We start from the raw sequence: 9,401 nt of genomic DNA, 5'->3' as shown, positions 1-9,401 counted from the left end.
TGGGGGGGGGGGGGTCAGTTACATGAGGTTGCCAGACAGTAAACAACTTAAGTCCTTGCCTTCCCCATTAAGAGTTTCCAGAGATAAGGCCATCCCGCCTTCCTCCTGGCACAGAGAGGGAGGCATCTTTACAGATGTAAATGTTTCTCAGCAAAGGGCAAGCAAACTCTGCTCCTTGGAGCCTGCTTCTCATCTGCAGTTTTAAAATTAAACAGCCTAAAATCCTCATCAACTTCATTGTTAACATATAAATTAGGAGAGATGCGGGGCTCTCCAATTATTCTGTCTCCCTTGCATTCTCATATGGTTTCTTCAGAGCGGGAGAAGGAGGTGGCTTGGGAGTTATCAAGCTCCAGTCTTACCCAGTCCAGGCTCCTCGTGTGAATTCGTCCTCAGCGCACGTGGCAGGGTGACAAATAAAAGTGGCAAGTAATAGGACATATTGGAGTATATGAGGAAGCCATTTGGTATAAACCTAATTCGGCCTGACCTTGTCTTTCCAAAAGGGCCTGACTGAGGCCGTTGAGCATGCATTGTATATCTGCTTTAGATATTCCCCATGGCAAGAACAAAGGCCCTTGAGATAAAGGTGCAACTTCCCTCCCCCTCCCAACGTTGGCATTCCCTTAAGGATTAAACATCTTTCCTTAGGCGAGGAACTGACTGCTTCGCTCACCCGTGACCACCCAGCTCCAGACAATAGACTTGCCTCCTGCTGCGCCCACTGAGACAGCAGACCCACTACCTGCTGTGTCCATCAAGCGCTGTGCCGACAGGGCAATCTTGTGACTATTGTGGGAGGGACATTTCAATCCTGTGTGAAACGTCCTGTATGGGGGTATATAACCACTCTGTACACCTCACTTCCCTGGTGCCCTTTCTTCCTTCGGGAAGAAAGGCCCCGGGCCATGGTCCTCAGATTTCAGCTCAGAATAAACTCACCCAAATTTTCATTTATAGATTGGTTATGGATTATTTTCACTGACAAGGGAATGGCTTCAGGCCCACTTGTTAGTCTGGAACATTCTATTTTTAAATCCCTGCTTTAAAAAGCGGACATCATGGCTCTTAAGTGTTTTAATGGAACGTTTAGAATGTTGCTTTGCAGGTCTACCCTTGATCCTATTCATTTTTCCACATGAGGAAAAAGATTTCCAAAAAGAATTAAAGGGGAAGGTTAATTTCTGAGACCCAGACTTCCGTAAGCCTGGTTTTTCATACCAGTCTGCACTGAGGGTAGTGTGATGAGGAAGCCAAACGTGGCTCAGAGTAAAAAAAGGTGGCATGTGGGGCCAGCCTGGTGGTGTAGCGGTTAAGTTCGCATGCTCCGCTTCAGAGGCCTGGGGTTTGCCGGTTAAGATCGAAGGTGCGGACCTACGCTGTGGCAGGCATCCCACATATAAAGTAGAGGAAGACGGGCACAGATGTAGTTAACTCAGGGCCAGTCTTCTTCAGCAAAAAGAGGATTGGTGGTGGGTGTCAGCTCAGGACTAATCTTCCTCAAAAAATAAAAGTAAAAAAATAAAAAGGTGGTGTGCATATTCTTAATTTTTTAATGACAATTACAAGGCTTTCAAAAAAGTTAGTTTGCATTTTAAAATTTCAAAAATATTAGTCCTCACCAAACAACAAAGTTTCAAAACACATGAAACAAAAACTGGTAGAGCTGAAAAAAGAAATAGATAAGCCCACAAGTATAGCTGGAGACATCAAAACCCCCTCCCAGCAACTGATGCAGCTCCTAGACAGAAAATCAGCAAAGGTATGGAAGATCTGAGCTACACTTCAACCACCAGGATCTAACTGGTATTACAGGACGTCCCACCCAACAATGGTAGAATATGCCTTTTTTCCTAAGTGCCCATGTCACCAACATAGACCAGACCCTGGGGCATAAAATAAATCTCAACAAATCCAAAAGAACCAAAATGATACAGAGTGAGTTCTCTGACTGTAATGGAATCGAACAAGAAATCAATACCGGACAACAGGAAAATCTCTAAACATTGCAAAATTAAGTAACACACTCCTAAATAATCCACAGGGCAGAAGGAAATGAATACTCAGCATATCAAAATTTGTGAGTCTCAGCTAAATCAGTGGGAAATTTATTGTGTTAACTTACACTAGAAATAAGGAAGGGTCTCATATCAAAAACTTAAGTTCTTACTTCAAAATATTAGAAAAATAAGAGCCAAGTAAAGCCAAAGCAATGAGAAGGAAGGAAATAATGAAGATGAGAGCAGAAATCAGTGAAATTGAACATAGGAAAACAATAGAAACAAGTCATTGACATGAAAAGGCTAGTTCTTAGGAAAAATCAATAAAATTGACAAATCTATAGCAAAACTGACAAAAATAAAAAGCGAGAAGGCACAAATAATATCAGAAATGAAACAGAGGATGTCACTACAGACTCTGTAGACATCCAAAGGATAATAAGGGAGTACTATGAAGAAGGTTACACTCATAAATTTGGTAGCTTAGAAGAAATGGACTAATTCCTCAGAAACCACAAACTGCCAAACTCAACTAAGATGGAATAGACAGTCTGAATAGCCCCGTAAACATCAAAGCATTTGAATTTGTAACTTTAAATCTCCAAAGAAATGTCCACCTAGTTCTTAAAGAACAATTGGTATTAACCAATTTTAAACAGTCTCTTCCAAAAAATAGAAGAGTGAGCATTTCCCAACTCATTTTATGGTCCAGTATAACCCTGATGCCAAACCAGATAAAGACAACACACAAAAAAGAAAACTACAGATCAATATCTCTCATGAACTTAGATGCAAAATTCCTCAACAAAACATTAGCAAACCTAATTCAACAATGCATAAATAGGAATTATACACCATGACCAAGTAGGGTTTATTCCAGCTGTGCAAGGCTGGTTCAACATTAGAAGACAACCAGCGTAATCCATCATGTCAACAAGCTAAAGAAGAAAAATCATATGATCATATCAACTCACATGGAAAAAATATTGACAAAATCCAACGCCCATTCATGATAAATACTCTTGGCAAGTTGGTAATAGGAGACTATTTCAACTTGAAAAAGCATCTACAAAACACGATAGCTAATGTTATGCTGAATGAAGACTGAATGCTTTCCCCTAAGACTGGGAACAAGGCAAGGATGCCCTCCCTCACCACTCTTTTTGGGTTTTTTTTTGAGATTTTTATTTTTTTTTCTTTTTCTCCCCAAAGCCCCCCAGTACAGCATTGTATATTCTTCGTTGTGGGTCCTTCTAGTTGTGGCATGTGGGACACTGCCTCAGCGTGGTTTGATGAGCAGTGCCATGTCCGTGCCCAGGATTCGAACCAACGAAACACTGGGCCGCCTGCAGTGGAGCGCGCGAATTCAACCACTCGGCCACGGGGCCAGCCCCTCCCTCACCACTCATATTCAACATAGTCGTAGAAGTTCTAGTCACTGAAATAAGGGAAGAAAGAAAAATAAAAAGCATACAGATGAGAAGGGAAGAAATAAAACTACCTGTTTGCAGATGGCATGACCACTTATGTACAAAATCCCAAGGAATCTACAAAAAAAAAAAACAACTCAGAGATGATAAAAGAATTCAGCAAAGTCACAGGATACAAGAGCAGCAGACAAAAATCAATCGTATTTCTGTATACTGTCAGCAAACATGCAGAAACTGAAATTGAAAACACAATAGCAGTTACAACCACTCAAAAAATGGGATACTTAGGCACACACTTAACAAACTATGTAGAGGATCTATGTACTGGAAATTACACAATTCTGATGAAACAAATCAACGAGGGCTTAATGAATAGACATACCATGTTCATGGATGGGAAGACTCAACATAGCGCAGATGCCAATTTTGTGTAATTTCTATCAAACTTCCAGCAAGGATTTTTGTAAACATAGATAAGCTCATTTTAAAATTTAAAGGCACAATCCCTAGAATAGCCAAAACAATCTTGAAAAAGAAGAACAAAGACAGAGGAATCACTCTACCTGATGTTAAGACTCTCTACACAGCTGCAGTAATCAAGACAGTGTGGCACAGCCATGCATGTCTTAGTAACAAGGGTGTGTTCTGAGAAAGCCATTGTTAGGCGATTCTGTCATTGTGTGAACATCACAGAGTGCACTTACACAAACCTAGATAGTATAGCCTCCTACACACCTAGGATACACGGTACTAATCTTGTGGAACCCCCATCATATATGCGGTCTGTCCTTGACAGAAACATCATTGACTGAAGTGTCGTTATGTGGCACACGACCGTGTTGGCAGAGGGATAGACGTGCAGATTGACAGAACAGAACGGAGGACCCAGAAATAGACCCACACAAATATGTCCAACTGATTTCTGGTAAAAGTGTAAAAGCAATTCAGTGGTGGAAAGATATCCTTTTCAACAAATGGTGCTGGAGCAATTGGACATCCGTAGGGAAAAAATTAAACCTCAAACGAACCCTCACACCTTATACAAAAACTAACTCTAAATCAGAGAATTAATTGTAAAAGAAAAAGCTACAAATTTTTCAGGAAAAAAGAAAAACAGGCAAAAATCTTTGGCACCTAGAACTAGGCAAGGGGTTCTTCAACTCGAGACCGCGGAAAGGACACGTGAAAGGGGAAACTCATATACTGGACCTCACCAAAATTAGAACCTTTGGCTCTGTGAATGCTCGTGTGAGGAGGAGGAAAAGCTACAGACTGGGAGAAAATATTTACAACTACAAATCCAACTTGTATGTAGAATACAGAAAGAACTCTTAAAACTCCACGGTAGAAAACAATCCAATTAGAAAATGGGCAAAAGAGATGAAGAGACATTCCACCAAGAGGAGGCACAGATGGCAAATGAGCACGTGAGAAGACGGTCAACATCATCGGCCATTAGGGAAATGCAAATTAAAACCATAATGAGATAGCACCGTACACCTATCAGGATGGCTAAAATAACGAACAGTGACAACACCAGATGCTGACGAGGACTCGGCAGACTGGAGCTCTCACCCATTTCTGGTGGGAATGGAAAATGGTGGAGCCACTCTGGAAAAGAATGCAGTAGTTTCCTAGAAATCTAAAGATGCAATTGTTGTACAACTCAGCAATTTCACGCCTGGGCGTTTATCTGAGAGAAATGAAAACTACGGTTCCTTTATATAACATTTTTGCAGTGACCCTATTTTAACAGTGGAGAGCAGACTAGTAGTTGCCAGGGAGTGGAGACAGGGGAGGGGAGTGGATTCAAGAGGGAGTTAGGGCTGGTTTTAGAAAGGGCAATAGGAGGGATGCTTATGGGGAGGGAACTGTTCAGTATCTTCACTGTGGTGGTGGATACACAAAGCAACGAAGGTTCTACAATGTGTACAGGGCTAAACACACACACATCCCCCACATACACAAGTACACCTACAGACACACAGACACACATAGACATACACACAGACACACATATACACACACAGACACACAGACGGACATACCAGACACACACCACACACAATAACACACACAGACACAAACACCACATGTATACACAGACACACACAGACACACTTAGACACATACACACAAACATAGATACGCTCATACACACACCACATAAACACACAGACACACACGCTCAGACACATACACACAGACCCACAAAGACACACGTACATACATAGACACACAGACACACGTAATCACACGGACGCACACAGGATGGTCACAGGGTAAGAGAATATTTAACTTACGAAGAAACTGCCAAACTGACCTAAAACGGTTGTCCACCTTTGCCTACCCACCCAGAGTGCATGAGAGTTCCAATTCTTCCGCGTTCTTGCCAACAGTGCGGCCAGCCTTTGGAATTCACCCTTTTAAGGAGAAAGCAGTAGTTTTAATTGCATTTCCCTAAGGAACCAGGATGTTGAGCAGTTTTTTCATGTGTTTATTTGCCATCTGTAGATCTTCCTGGTGAAACGTCTGTTCATATCTTTTGCCTATCTTCTTTTTTATAAACTGTAGTCATTTTTCTTTTCATTAACAAATTAACAGCTCATTTTTGTTCCTCAAAAAACAAAAAAATACTAAAAGACACACATACAAACATACATACACACGAGTACAAGCAGAACTGGAGACATCTCGATGACATCAGTGGACCTTATCACAGCTGATATCCTGCTTGGGACACTATCTACAGTTTTGCAAAATGTCATCATTAGAGAAAACCGGACAGAGGTCACAAGAGACCTCTCTCTGTGTTATTCCTTATGACTGCATGTGACTCTACCATTATCTCAATAAGAATTTTAATTAAAAAAGTATTAGTCCAATAAGAACGTTTCCAGAATGGCAGTTCCTGTGACCACATAAACCCAACATAACCTTAAAGAACCATTCTCATGGTTATTTTTCTCCACAACCCTCTGTGTGATTGGCCACGGCTCCTCGTGGGGGCCTGGGGATGCACCCCAGAAGTGGTTAATCCTCAGCCCGGCCGCCCCTCCCCCAGGGCCTGCGTGTACCAGCAAGATAAAAGCCCCCGACCCTCCCCTTACAAAGGGCCCACTAAGGAGCTCCTGCCTGAGCATGGGGAAGCCCCGGGGCCGCAGAAGTGTTCTCACAGTTCACGGCTGAAGGCCTGATGCTGAAGAGGCCTGGGGTGAAGTGGGCTGCAGACTCTAGAACCGCCCCCAGGCCCTGGGCCTGCCCGGCAGTCTGCCCGCAGTCTCGCCTGCTTCCTGTGGCTGCTCTGATTCCCAGTGGGCACGTCCGGGGACGGTTGCAGGAAGCAGCACCTGCTCTGGTCTGGCAGCCAACAGCCCTCCAAAGTCCCCGCTCCTTCTTTCCCACGGGGAGCCTAACAAGCCAGGAGGACGGTGAGATGTGGCACCAAGGTCACAGGCCTGGGAGGCAGCTGCCCCCAATCTGGAATTTTCTAGTGACCAGGAGGAGCGGATGAAAGTGGCTGCCCTCCCCAGAGCCCCACCTGGCGCTCAGGCCCCTAAAGTTTCTAGGTTTCCTTTGAAGAAGACTGAGGTTGGCTGTGATAATCCAGTAGCCCTCTGGACTCAGGGATGGTCCCCGGCTCCTGTCCCTTCCCCTTCCTTGTCTTTTCCTCTGAGACGAAGTTTTAATACTGTGTTGGGAGTCATTCATATTATACAAATTATAATGTACCAACTTGGGCGCCCAGTATCCCTGCTGGAGGCGACGCACCTCTGCTGGGCACCCCCAGGGGTGATGAAAGAGAAGAGGGGATTGCGCAGGTGCAGGCGCTGTGTCTCAGCCGCTCCCAGTGAACAGGGGGCGGCACGTGGCCCAGGCAGGCTTGAGAGAGGCAGCACACCTCTGCTCTTCCCGCATCCCTACCATCGCTGCTCCAACCTCACAGGGACACGAGGGAGAGCGGAGGCTTCTAGTTTGCACCTAACGTGAAAAGGAAAGAAAGGGGAAAAATTCAAAAAAAGACCCTGATATACAAAATGCGTCTTAAGAGTCCTTCTCCCCAACTCTGCAAGGATGCTATCAGTTCTTAGTGGGTGGGTTTTCAAGACCATGACCACTGCTTTCTTTTCATTCTTAAAGGAAAAAAAATTCGTCTTTCTGTAAAGCAGACTTTGAGTCATATTTTTTTACGTGGTTTTGATCCCACTCAGGCAGACCAGAATCCAGTATAGACATGGTGATGGAGCAGGATGCAATTTACACACACTGAGTAATTTTTGTACTTTCAAGGGAGGAAATGTGGAGACTTTTTTAATACATCATGGCTTTAAATTATAAATGTTATCTTCAGGTTGATTTCCAACCTATCGGAATTTCACCTATTTCCAAATGAAATTCACCTATTTCCAAACCAAATATTGCTGGTTTATGAAACAATGGGATTCAGATGAAGTCTCTTAGGTGGCATGTTTATTTTATGGTCATCATCCACTCATTCCACCTGTGTTCCTGAGCAGCGTCTGGGTCCCGGATCCTGGGGTGGGTACTGGGGACGCACAGATGAATGGAGCGTGGCCCCACTCTCGGGGAGCCCTCAGCTTAGAAAGGGAGACAGGCTCAGAAACAAACGATTTCATTGCCATCTAAGTGTCACTATATATGTGAATCACACATCCAAACTGACACACACAGGCACACACAGACACAAATATTATGGGAGGCCGAGGAATGACTTCTCTCTATGGGTCCATGAATTTGGGGGAAAATTCAGACCATTTAGGCAACCCAGAAGAGCACATGAACTGGAACACCACAGATCTCCAGGAGTCGCCCACGAGCGGACGCACAGGCCACAGTTCACCGTGCTGAGCCTGCCCACTGGGCCATGGGGACACGGAGAACACTGTGTCCTCAGTCACAAAATGGCAGGAGGCTTGGTGAGGTTCTCTTTTACACGCTGTGGGGGAAAACGTGGCCCAACAAGTAAATTTGTCTAAATTAATGGATTTGAAGCCAATGCTGTTTGAGATTATGCAGCAGAGACTTTATTTTTCTTGCTCATTACTCTATTTCTATGTCACTGGTGAGGCCCCTTTGCCTCCTAGTTGCTGGAGGCCGGGTCACTGGGAATTTGCACCTGTCCGTTTGAGTACAGCATAGTTCTCACACACACCTCCTATCCCCGGTGTGGCTATATCGTGAATTCGAGAAGTAGGAGCCTTTGGACCTCGAGACCAGTACAACTGCACGCGTTCCTGGGGCTTCTCCAACCACCAGCGGCTCCTGGGCTGGTCGCTGTGACAGGTGACAGGTCTGCACAGCCAGACCTTCTGTGCATCCTCCTGCACCACTCCTGGAGGTTTCTCCGTGTGAGAAGCGGAGGAAAGGGATGCCAGCAGGAGTCCTCCGATCTGGGCCGGAAACCCTCCTCTTACAAGATGCAGGCAAGTGTTCACAGTTTCCGGGGCCAGCTGTAGCACTTAAGTTCTTGACCAATTTGTAACACTCCTTTTTCCAAACTTTTTTTTAACATGTTTAAATACGGCCATAGCAGACACTAAAGTACTAGAGAGACAGAGAGAGAGGAGCCGTTCCCCACGGTACAGTCCTGGACATATGGGTGCAGGCGGGGGCTCCCCTCACTCACTAACTAGGGACGTGGATGCCCTACAGTTGCTTCTTCAGGTCCAAGTCGCCAGAGGAGGCAGCCCACCTCATCTACGGCACGTTCTTCTGGCTGCTCCTCTGGCTGCAGGTCAGGAGTGCTCCAGCCACGGCTTTCTCTCCTGGCTCCCGCTCTGGCCTGGCTGTCAGGCGTGAGGTAGGCGCTCAGCTGTATCCATGGAAACAAGAAACAAGACGGAAACAGCTCCACCCAAGAGCCTGCAGCTGCAGCCAGCAAACACCTCCCTGGGACCAAAGGTTTCTACAGGAGGGAGAAGTTGATGATGACTTTGAATGACTCTTCTGC

Source organism: Equus quagga, unplaced genomic scaffold (genome assembly GCF_021613505.1).
Source record: "Equus quagga isolate Etosha38 unplaced genomic scaffold, UCLA_HA_Equagga_1.0 73442_RagTag, whole genome shotgun sequence".
NCBI classification, from domain to species: Eukaryota; Metazoa; Chordata; class Mammalia; order Perissodactyla; family Equidae; genus Equus; species Equus quagga.
This window is presented reverse-complemented; position numbering follows the sequence as displayed.